The 12,884-nt window shown below is 43.1% G+C and overlaps 1 protein-coding gene across 1 annotated transcript in view; it reads right to left on the bottom strand.

Annotated features, from left to right (window-relative positions):
* Positions 1-12,884, bottom strand: part of KCNH4 (potassium voltage-gated channel subfamily H member 4) — a 591,120-nt gene that overhangs the window by 55,396 nt on the left and 522,840 nt on the right. The gene's annotated exons all lie outside the window — the stretch shown is intronic.

Genomic DNA, 12,884 nt, shown 5'->3' with positions numbered 1-12,884 from the left:
ACCAGTTAGAATGATCAAGTGTTATATTATTTTACTGTAAAACATCTACCCATCAGAAAATCTTGGATGCAAAGTTGAATGCTGGGAAATTATTTCTTATATACACACAATCAAGAGCGATCTATGAATAGAAGACGGGTGGATGATTGGTAGGAAATTGCCTTCTTTTTCAATCTGCAATCTGCTGTAATTTTCTATAAAATTCTAAGCAACATGACAACCTGGAGGTTCTCTGTACATTGCTGGTGTATGGAAAGCCCTCAGAAATGTAATTTCCAGCTCATGTAATGGACTCGCTGCTTTTCCCAGAAGTCTGCGCTAAGATATAAGTCAAATTTTAAGCATCCTTTGCAATAGGAATTTTAGTTTTTGTGAGATACTACTCAAGCATCAATTACTTCTAAAGGGATGCAGACACTGCAATTTTCTAGCCTCACTAGAACACTGCAACTGCATCAGCTGATTAGAATGAACACAGACAGACATCAGGAACCAGATTTCCAAGGACATTATTATTATTATTATACAGGATTTATATAGCGCCAACAGTTTGCACAGTACTTTACAATATGAGGGCAGACAGTACACTTACAATACAAATCAATACAGGAGAGATCAGAGGGCCCTGCTCGTTAGAGCTTACAATCTAGAAGGACATAATTGAACATACAGCTTTTCCTTAAAGCGGAGTTCCACTCTAAAGTGGAACTTCCGCTCATCGAATTCCTCCCCCCCCTCCGGTGCCACAATTGACACCTTTCAGGGGGGAGGGGGCTGCAGATACCTGCATAATCCAGGTATCTGCGCCCACTTCCGGGAAAAGCTAGCCGCAGATGACGACCAAACCCCCCCCCATTGTGTTCTGGGAAACACACAGTTCCCAGAATACAACGGGGACCAGTGAAGACGCGCAGCACTCTCGTGTATGCGCAGTAGGGAAGCGGACAGTAAAGCCGCAATGCTTCACTACCTGATTTCCTGACAGAGGATGGCCGCTGGGGCAGCTGAGAGACAAGCGATTGCTCATCATCTGCTACCGACATTGCGGGCACCATGGACAGGTAAGTGTCCATTAATTAAAAGTCAGCAGCTGCAGTATTTGTAGCTGCTGACTTCTAATAATTTTTTTTAAGGTGGCACTCCTCTTTAAGAACAGAAGCAGGTAGGACTCTGCTTTAAAGTTTGCTAAAATCCTTGCAATGTACATTGATCACCCAGAGGAGATTATTCACGTTCTCAACAAAAATGGGGTTAATCTCTAAGGTGTTTTTTTCCTGTTGTTTTTACTTGGTGATCCTGCCAGTAACACACTGTCACAGGGTGACAACGCTCACATATCTATGGTAGATCAGCACCCTAGTTTGCTCTCTTAATTTGGACTAAAGATACTTCCCTCTCTTCTCCAATACATAAAGAGTAGGGGTTTGGAAGAGAACAGAAGATAATTTGAAAAGCTGATAACATTGTTTGAGATTATTATTCAGTGCTCTGGAAGTTACAAAGGACTTCTATCAATGAGTAATATTACCAAAATGAACCTAACATGAGAAAGGTAAACTAATGTTTCTTACATGTAAGATCTAGTAAGTTGCAACACAGAACATATTTGCTCTTATATATACTTTGAATGCACCTAAATAGTAAAGTCCTAGTCATAACTAGAACCTTTAGGGCCCTGGTGCAAGGAACCCTAAAGGCCACCCAACCCCCCCCCCCCCCCCCACGGTGGTGGAACGCCAGGGTCAATGCATTCTTTGTTTCAGTTTTTTTAATGAGAATAGTCATATAACAAAGAGATTACAATACAATATAACCTTGAAATGTTACATTGGAATCATGGATAAAACATATAAGTTTGAGAACGTGACATCATTAGACGGTCTGTAACCCTAGATCTAAGTAGCAAACATAAAAACTATCATAAAATATATGCCTATACATTTGCTTAGATACATTCCTTGAGAGTAATGGAGAGAGGTCTTTTCTAGTTACTATTTATTATTATTATAGTACACGATTTATATAGCGCCAACAGTTTACGCAGCGCTTTACAATGTACAGGGGGGGGGGGGGACAACACAATTACAGTACAATACAAAAGGTACAGGAGGGCCCTGCTCATAGAGCTTACATTCTAAAGGGAGGGGGTGGTGGTACAAAAGGTAATAGCTGCAGAGAATGATTTGATGGGGGTGGCACAGGGACAGTTAGGTGGGTGTGGGATAGGCTTCCCTGAATAAATGAGTTTTCAGGGATCTCCTAAAGGTGGATAGGGTAGGGGCTGATAGGACAGACTGGGGCAGGGAGTTCCTATAAGACCTGAGGGTGTAGTTACCCAAGAGCGGGTTGATGAAGTTTAAAGCGGTTCTTCACCCTAAAGGGGAAGTTCCACTAGTATTATCCCTCCCCCCCTCCGGTGCCACAATCGGCACCTTTCGGGGGGGAGGGGGGTGCAGTTACCTGGATAATCCAGGTAACTGCACCCACTTCCGGCCAGACCGCCGCATGGCTCCGCCCACCGCCGCATGGCTCCGCCCCCCGTTGTGTTCTGGGAAACACACAGTTCCCAGAGACACAGCGGGGAACCAGCGCAGCGCGACTCGCGCATGCGCAGTAGGGAACCGGGCAGTGAAGCCCTCTTGCTTCACTTCCCGATTCCCTGACAGAGGATGGCGGCGGTGGCTGCAGCGAGACGAGCGATAGCTCGTCATCTGCCGCCGACATCGCTGGAACCTGGGACAGGTAAGTGTGATATTATTAAAAGTCAGCAGCTGCAATATTAGTAGCTGCTGGCTTTTAATATTTTTTTTTTTTGTGCAGCTCCTCTTTAAAGGCAGGCATATCACTGTGTGTGCTGCCCTGATACCCAGACACCCCTATCGGGCTCTAACTGTGTCTGAGCGAGGAGAGCCTATAGCATGGGTCTTCAAACTACGGCCCTCCAGTTGTTCAGGAACTACAATTCCCATCATGCTTAGTCATGTCTGTGAATGTCAGAGTTTTACAATGCCTCATGGGATGTGTAGTTTCGCAACAGCTGGAGGGCCGTAGTTTGAGGATCCCTGGTCTATAGGATAAGTAATGGGTGGAGGGTTCCATGGGGGCAAGACTGGGGGGGTGTTAATGGTGTTTAAGGAGGGCACAGTGTGGGGATATCAGATAGTGTAAGTCTACCGTCGACAGCAGTCTTTAGTAGGTATGTACGGTAGGGAGGAGAAGTAGGGGTAGGTGGAGAATGTGTTTTCAGTGTTTATAAAGAATGAGTATATAGGGATTCATGGAGTACCCCGGGTAGAGATGCATTTAGTTAGCCTAAGGAATTGTGGTAAGTGGCTGTTTTAAAGTGTGTCCAGCAAGCCCATGTTTTCTGATACTTTGTAGGGGCAAGTGCATTCTTTGTTACCCTAGTAGTTCCACCACCTTTGTAAGTATTTTTTTTTTTTTTACCATTTTATTTTATTTATTTTACTACTTTTTCTTCATTATTGTTCACAGTTTTTTTAGGTGCCTCGTTGGGGGGCTTTGGTGAAATATCAGGGGTCTAAACAGACCTCTGATGTTTCACCTTTGAGAAAGGAGATTGGGGACATAGCCCTCAATCTCCATCTCTGAAGACTCAGCTGTACAGCATGAATGGACAGGAATAGTTCTGTACAGAGATTCCAGTTCATTCACACAGTTTACTATGCCTTAGTTATGAATGAACAGAGTCAGAGTGATTGGTACAGATCACTGACTCTGTTCATTAAGACAATGAAGGGGCTGGTAAATTACACATTTAGTGGCTTCTTCCCCACTCTCCATCCTGACAGATTCCCAGCGGATGAGATGGGGGGGGGGGGGAAGTACACAGGAGCTCAGGACAGCAGGATGTAGATAGAAGGGGCAGCATGTAGAGGAAACAATCCCCTCCATTCCCCCCTGCAGCAGCTAAAAGGCAACTTGGTGCTGTCATTTTGTAGGGCAAAGGGCTCCAGCTCTCCTATGTCTATCTCTGATGTCAGATATGCGGGACTGGCTCCGCTCCACCCTTTTCCCTGGCAACTGGCCCTGGCATCACTAGAGGGGCAGGGCTAGGTCTCTAGCAAGCGGAGGCTGAGTGGGTACAATATAGTTACATAGTTAGTCAGGTTGAAAAAAGACACAAGCCCATCTAGTTCAACCATACAAAATAAATAAATAAAATAAAAAATATTATACAATCCCATATACCCAATCCTATTCCCACAGTTGATCCAGAGGAAGGAGAAAAACCCACCAGAAAAGCAGGATCCAGTTTGCTACAGCAGGGGAAAAAATTCCTTCCTGATCCCAGAGAGGCAATCGGATTTTCCCTGGATCAATTATACCTATAAAGGTTAGTACCAAGTTATGTTATGTACATTTAGGAAATAATCCAGGCCTTTCTTAAAGCAATTTACTGGCCAGAACCACCTCTGCAGGGAGTCTATTCCACATTTTCAGAGCTCTTACTGTGAAGAAACCTTTGCATATTTGAAGATGAATCTCTTTTCCTCTAAACATAAAGAGTGCCCCCCGTGTCCTTAGTATTGACCGTAAAGTGAATAACTCAGTTCCTCTAATCTTTTCTCATAGCTGAGCTCCTACATGCCTCTTACCAGTTTGGTTGCCCTTCCCTGCACTTTCTCCAGTTCCCCGATATCCTTTTTGAGAACTGGTGCCCAAAACTGAATTGCATACTCCAGATGAGGTCTTACTAATGATTTGTACAGGGGCAAAATGATATGTATAGGGGCACAAAGGTTCGGCCTCTTTTATAGGGCATCTGAGTGGTCGAGGGGACAATTGCCCCACACCCAGTTCACCCCTGCCTCCTCCAGAAACAACCCACCTGGTGGACCCTCTCCTCCACCAACAACCACCCTGGGGACCCTTCTATTCTATCAACCACCTCAAGGTCCTCTTCCTAACCCAGGACTACCTCTTCCTTCAACCACCCAAGCACTCACTCTTCCACTGCTGACCAATCCTGGGCCCTCGCCTTCTCCACCAATCATCCTGGTGGCCCGCTCCCCCTCTGCAAACCACCCAGGGGCCCTCTCCTTCCTCCCCCAGCCTCCCAGGGGTCCTCTCTTCCTCCAATAGCCATCCTGGGCCCCCCTCCTTCTCTACCAACTGCCCTGGGGCTGTCTCCAACCACTCTGGGAGCCTTCACCCCCCTTTTCTCAGCAGATACCCCAAATATGTGACCAGGCTGCAGAGTGACCAGTTTGGTGTGTGTGTGATTACCCATGTGTTCAAGGGCCAGGGTGGAGAGCCTCCTCCCAAAAGATGGTGTACTCATCAGCCATTGTCGGATCAGAGACAAACTTGGCAACTGCTTCCTACTAACGTTGGGACATGCCCACTGCCCAACTCCTCCAATAGAATAACATCGGACGGCCAATCTCTGGGCACTGAAGATTGGGTGAGGGTCAGCACACAACAGCGACACCTGGCGGTCACGAAGCAATCTTCTACCTGACTGCGCCCCTCTAAATGTTGCACCCAGGGCGACCTCACCGGCTACGTCACTGTATATATAATTTAAATAGAATGTTTTTTGTTCTTAACTAAAGTGGAGCTTCACACATATTTTGTTTGCTAGAAAATGATAGGTGCTATTTAATATCAGAAATCCAGTTTTACCAGCTCGTTAGCTATGTAAAGCATAAGGTGGCTCAGTTGGATGTGCTCGTAAGCTAAGTCATTTTACATACAGTAAGAGCAGCTGCTTTCTTTCTTTTTTTTTGGAAGATGTGAGGGCATTTCCCTGTAGTGGCTTCTGTCATACTTATAAATTGAGAACATCCATTTACTTTGCTTAATTAGCAGAGACACATGAGATAGTTAATTTGCCACACTGGATATCTCTAAAGGGGGAAAAGCAGGACAGATATAAAGAGACTATTAGCAGGCACTGCTGAGTCATAGAAGATATGATGGCAAGTGGGGGATTTATTTTTACCCTCAAGTGTAACAGCATTTTATCCTTTCATGACATTCATTTTGATCCCGCGCTTTTTGTAGTTTGTCGCTTTGATTTCTAATGTGTGTCTGCTTTCAGCCATGACCCTGCATGCCTTTTTTTTATAGCAATGACATTCAGTCCAGTGTCCAGCCACAGCATATTTCAGTCCATTATAGATTTTAACAGGCTGCTGGGTGTGGGGCTGGACACTACAACTGTGCTCCCTTGGCACCTGGAAACGCTGGGCTTTAGGAACTTAACGTCCAGTGTGCATAAGGCCTTACAGGAAAAGTTACATAATATAACAGACCTACTGACGCTGTAGGAATCAATTTATGTTTTCCCTGAAGGTTCACACATTTTTCATATTGGATTGAATTGGGAAAATGTGTGAATGTTGAGTAAACGCTGCATGAATCTTGGGTGAAACAATGATAATTTGACCTCTTTGTGACTATTCTGAAAGTCATTTTGGCAAAAGGTGGCAGTTAGGGATGAGCAAACCTTCTAATATTCAGAAATTCTAGATTTTAAGTTCACAACTTCAGAATTTTTTTTTATTCAGTGTGAATATTTTTCTACATGTCCTTTTGCTGTGCTGTATTAAGGACATATGAGGAGCTGATATTAACCACTTGCTTACTGGGCACTTAAACCCCCCTCTTGCACAGACCAATTTTCAGCTTTCAGTGCTGACGCACTTTGAATACAATTGTGCGGTCATACAACACTGTACCCAAATGAAATTTTTATCATTTTTTGTCCCCACAAATAGAGCTTTCTTTTGGTGGTTTTTATTCACAGCTGGGGTTTATATTTTTTGCTAAACTAACAAAAAAAGTTGGAAAATTTAGAAAAATAAATAAATCATGTTTCAGAATTTCTTATAAAATTTTGCAAACAGGTAATTTTTCTGCTTCATTGATATGCGCTGATGAGGCGGCACTGGTGGGCACTGATAGGCTGCACTGATGGGCACTATTAGGCACAGTTAAGGCGGCACTGATAGGCACAGATAAGGTGGCACTGATGGGGACAGATAAGTCAGTACTGATGGGCACAGATAAGGCAGCACTGATGGCCACTGATAAGATGGCACTGATGGGCCCTTATGGGTGGCACGGATGGGTGACACTGATAGAGGGCACTGATGGGCACTGATGAGCACTGATGGGCGGCACTGATGGACACTGGTAGGTGACACTGATGGGCACTGATAGGTGGCACTGATGTGCAACACTGTTCTTCAGGCACTGATTGTGGGCACTGATAGGTGGCACTGTGGGCACTGACAGATGGCACTGTGAGCACTAACAGGTGGCACTGTGGGCACTGATAGGTGGTGCTGGTGGGCACTGGTAGGCGGCACTGTTGCCTACTGCTAGGTGGCACTTGTAGGGGGCACAGCTGGGCACTGAGGAGCTGGTGGCAGCTCGCAGTGATCGGGACTTATGTCCCTCTCACTGCCGCCTGTGATCGGATGTGTTAACATCACATGATCAGCTGTCATTGGCTGACAGCCGATCACGTGGTAAGGGGTCGGGATCGATCCGTTACTCTGATCTGTGATCCAGCGAGTCTCATAGACTCCCTGATCACAGAGCGTGCCACGCACAGTCCGCTCGTGCACGGAACGACATCAATAGACGTAGTCCCGCAATGCAGGTCCGCGCTGTAGCTGTCATTTGGCTATAGCGCGGATCTCATGTGGTTAAAGTAAAAAAAAAAAAAAAAGCAAAGTTTGTATTTTTCACATTGGACCAGTAACATTAGGATAAAAGGTAGGCAGGCTTAAATATATGAACAAACATTTTTTGAGAACCTGAAGTGCATAGAGGAATATGAACTGACGTACATGCAGCAACAGAGATAAGGACACAAGGCTGCTTGAAATAAATGGAAATCTATTATATACATGAGGAGCCTGTGGCAAGCATGCATAGTGGCAGTGGGTAGGTTTCAGTCACTGGTGATGGTGGGTCTCATGGTGTCAATTAGAGGCAGCTGAAAATGGTCACTCCACCAGGACTGATTTATTTTAACAAAAGTAAATCTCTCCATAGGTCACATTCCACCCTTTGTGGCTACTTACATTTTTGGGGATCTTGTATATGGGGCATTGGGCACATGGGGAGCAGATGAAGTTGTATGTCTTCTCTTCCCTAGCTCATAATATGGTTACTTAAATCATTTCGATATTTGGCCTCAGAGCCTGTAAAGCCCTGTACACATGGTTGGACTTTCCAACGGAAAATGTGCGATTGGATTTTGTTGTTGGACAATCCGAACGTGTGTGGGCTCCATCTGACTTTTTCCATCTGAATTTCCGACACACAAAGTTTGAGAGCTGGATCTAAAGATTTCCGACAACAAAATCCGATCGTTTAAATTCCGATCGCGTGTAGACAATTCCGATGGACAAATAAAATACGAGAAAAAAGCTTTTGGCTACTGACCCATTTATAGTCCCGTTGTATGTGTTCTACATCACTGCATTCAGAAAGATCAGATTTTCCGACAACTTTGTATGACCGAGTGTATGCTAGACAAGTTTGGGCCAAAATCTGTTGGAAAAAATCAGACGGATTTTGTCGTCGGAAAGTCCGGCCGTGTGTCCAGGCATTACTCGCCATGCTTCTACAAAGAATGTTAAGGGGTAGATGGATGCAGAGATGAGAGCTATGTGTTGGGGAGGAGAGCACACACACACACAGAGCAGGGGCACCCCCCCCCCCCCCAAAAAAAAAACACCAGCCGCCACTGGTGGTGAGTTATATTACTTTATGTTGATTTTGAGCTTTTACATCTTAGTAGCAGTTGGGCTAAAATTCCAAAGCAATGGTAGTTCAAAAGTCTTGTGACACGATCACTAAAATTCAGAAACATCCAAACATACTTCTAATACGAAATATGAGGCAGAGGACTGCTGAAGTTTATATGCAAACAGATCATTAAATGTAACATTCTACTTGAGAACTACTACAATTTGTTGTTGCTCAGATGGGAATTTGACTTGTGTTCTGATTAGGTCTTAGCTAAAGTTCACTTCTACTGCGCACACATAAAAATGAATTTAAATGCGTGAAATCCTCAATAGATTAGATATTTCCAAATTAATAAAAATAGATATACAAACACTAGAGAATTAGAAAAGGTTAGAGAAAATCCAAGACACAATTGGTATTATTATTCGGGATTTATATAGTGCCAACAGTTTGTGCAGCACTTTACAATTAAACATGTGCCGTTCGTTTCATTCTGAATTAAAATTTTGAAAAAAAAATTTGTCTGAATTACAATAGTAGCAAATTTAAATGAGCCCGAAATAACAGGAAAAAAAAAATCTGACAAAATTCTAATTCAAATCGATTCATATAATTTTCAAATTGATTTTGAATCGTTTTCAAATCCGAATAGTTTTCAATTACAAATAGTTTGATTTGTTTTCCAATTTCTGAAAAGAAAATAAAGGAATAGAATATAACTAAATATAATGAATAGAAAAGAATATAATAGAAAATAAAAGAATAGAATATAACAGAGTAAAATAGAATATAAAACAAAACAAAATAGAATATAAAACAAAAGAACGGAATAAAATATAATAGAAAATAATGGAAGGGGATAGAATAAAAAATAGAATGAAAATGAATAAATTAATGAATAAAATAGAAAGAACATAACCATCTTCTAAAATTTAATAGAAATAGAATAGAAGGGGAAATAATATAATAGAAAAAAACAAACAATAGAAAAGAATAGAATGAAATGAAAAAATAATAGAATAAATTGGAATATAACTATCCTTTGAAATTTTAATTCCAAATAGAATAAATTTGAATACTATAGAAAAGAATAGAATAGATTAGAATAAAAAAGAAAGAATATAACCATATTCTGGAATTCGGATTTCAAATAGAATACATTTGAAGTGAATAGAATAGAATATAATGAAATACAAGATAAAATAGAATAGAAAAGAAAGGAAATAGCTGTTTCCCTAAATTCAAATATATTCAATTCAAATAAAATGGAAAATAATAGATTAGAATAGAATAGAAAATAATAGAATAGAAAAAAATATATATAACCATCTTCCGAAATTCAAATTTCGAATAGAATAAATTTTACTTTGAATAGAAAATAATTAAATAGAATAGAATAGAAAATAAAAAATAGAATAGAAAAGAATAGCATAGAATAGAGTAAAGAAACAGAAAAGAATAGAAAGTGTATAACAATATAACCATTTTCAGAATAACAAATAACAGTATAGAATAGAAAAAAAAAACAGAATAGACTAGATTGGAATAAAGACAATATAAGCATCTTCCAAAATTTGAATAGAATTAATTTGAGTTTGAATAGAATATAATATAAAAGAAAAGAATACAAAAGAAAATTAAAGAATAGAATATAAAAAACAATAGAATACAATGGAATAAAAAGAATATAACCATCACCCAAAATTGGAATTTCGAAAAAAAAAAAAATTGGATTTTGAATGGTATTAGATTTGAATGAAATTCAAATGAAATTTGATTCAAATTTAACCACTTCTCTACCGCTATGGTAAAATGACGTCCTTGACTTTCGGTGATGATGCCTGCAGCTAGAGGCATCATTCAGATATCATTATTTTCAGCCGCCGATTCTGTGCACGATAAAAACAATCATAGCGGCAGTTCTGTGGCTTGATCGTTCTTATAGGCTGCCATCTCTGGACTCTCCCATGCCATTGGGGGCCCGGAGAAAGAATCGACTGGCGCCGGATGAGAATGATAGAGATTTCCGGTGACCAGATGGTCACCAGTCATCTCTATGACCGTCGGAGGCCCAGGTACGACGTTATGGAGTCACGCCTGGGTACCCAGAAATAAACAAAGCCATGATTGTGGCTGTCAGCATGAGATCGGTGAATTCACCCTAGAGTCACCATAGCTCCAGGCTCTACACTTTGCTCCACAGTCCCTGCAGTAAGGACATAGCTTAACCACATGCCGACCGGGCCATAGCCGAAAGATGGCTACAGCGCGGTCGGCTTATTCTGGGAGGGCGTCCATGGATGTCCTCCCAGAATCTTGCTCCCGCGTGCCCCCTGGGGCGCACACATGGGAACATATGGTAAGCGCCACTGATAGCAGCCGTTTACCACGTGATCGCTCCGTCAAATGACGGAGTGATCACTTGTAAACAAACCGGCGTTACGTCATGACACTGGTTCCTCCGTCCCCTCTCTGTACTGATCGGTACAGTGAGAGGGGAGAGGGAGAGATGGCAGCAGCGCTGTGGGCTAGATCTGTAGTGCCCACAGCACTGCTCAGTACACATAGTCTGCAGTACTCTGCCCATACTGTGCAATAATCTGCCAATACTCTGAAACACAGTGCAATACTCTGCAATACTCTGTCAATACTCTGCTACACTGCAATACTCTGCAATAATCTGCCAATACTCTGCCAATACTTGCCAATACTCTGCCAATACTCTGCCAATACTCTGCCAATACTCTGCAATAAATTTGTAAAGAAACAAATAATTTTTATCTATTTTTTTTAAAGAATTTTCAGTCTTTTTTGATTAATAGCGCAAAAAATAAAAAACCCAGTGGAGATGGAGAAAGAATGGACTGATCTTTGCCAAGTACAGTGAGAACATGGCTGGCTGCTCGTTTAAAAAACAGCTGAGTTGGATTAAACGAAAACCTGATCTTCTACAGCGGACTTTACCCACATGCTGACCAGCACACGACAATGTATGTTGGCACAATGGCACGGCTGGGCAAATGGCTGTACAGGTACATCCATGTCCATGTCCACGGGTCCCATGGACTGATTGTTTCACGGATCGGCAGAACGGGGCGATACCTATGTAAACAAGGCATTTCCCGGTTCTGCCTTGCAACATTACAGAGATCTACTGCCCCCTGTCATCAGGAGAAGTGATCTGTCATGTTCTAGTGAGACAATCCCCCCCACCGTTAGAATCACTCCCTAGGACACACTTAACCCCTTGATCGCCCCCTAGTGTTTAACCCCTTCCCTGCCAGTGTCATTTACACAGTAAATTTACATCATTTTTATAGCACTGATCGCTGTATAAATGACAATGGTCCCAAAATTGTCCGATGTGTCCGCTATAATGTTGCAGTCACGATAAAAACCGCAGATCGCCGCCATTACTAATAAAAAAAATTAATAAAAATGCCATAAATCTATCCCCTATTTTGTAGATGCTATAACTTTTGCGCAAGCCAATCAATATAAGATTATTGCAATTTTTTTACCAAAAATATTTAGAAGAGTACATATTGGCATAAACTGAGGCCGCGTACACACGGGCGGACTGTTCGCCCAACCTTGTCCGCTGAACAGTGTTTGGGCGGACAGTCCGCTCGTGTGTGGGCTTTCAGCGGACAGTTTCAGCGGACAGTTGGACGGACAAAGTCTTACGGAAATTCCGAAAAACTGTCCGCTGAAACTGTGTTTGAGCGAACAGTCCGCCCGTATGTGGGCCTGTCCGCTGTACTTTCGAAATGAGCGGACTGTTCCCGCTCGGAAAGTCCGCCCATTTCGAGCGCGTGTACAGGTAGGCGGGGCCCGCGAAAGAGACGTCGCGGGCTCCGCCGCCTGGAATGGGCTTAAAGGGGAACCCCAACGCCAAAAAAAATCGGTGTGGGGGTTCCCCCAAAGTCCACACCAGACCCTTGTCCGAGCACGCTACCCGGCCGGCCAGGAAAGGGGGGCGAGCGAGCGCGCCCCCCCTCCTGAGCCGTACCAGGCCGCGTGCCCTCAACATGGGGGGTGCCTTGGGGAAGGGGGGGCCGCGCGGCCCCCCCACCCCAAAGCACCTTGTCCCCATGTTGATGAGGACAAGGGCCTCTTCCCGACAACCCTGGCCGTTGGTTGTCGGG

Source organism: Lithobates pipiens, unplaced genomic scaffold (assembly GCF_037356315.1).
Source record: "Lithobates pipiens isolate NorthernLeopardFrog02 unplaced genomic scaffold, aLitPip1_a1.2 Scaffold_28, whole genome shotgun sequence".
Classification (NCBI taxonomy): Eukaryota; Metazoa; Chordata; class Amphibia; order Anura; family Ranidae; genus Lithobates; species Lithobates pipiens.
Note: the sequence above shows the minus strand (reverse complement) of the source record. Positions and strands in the feature narration are given on the sequence as shown.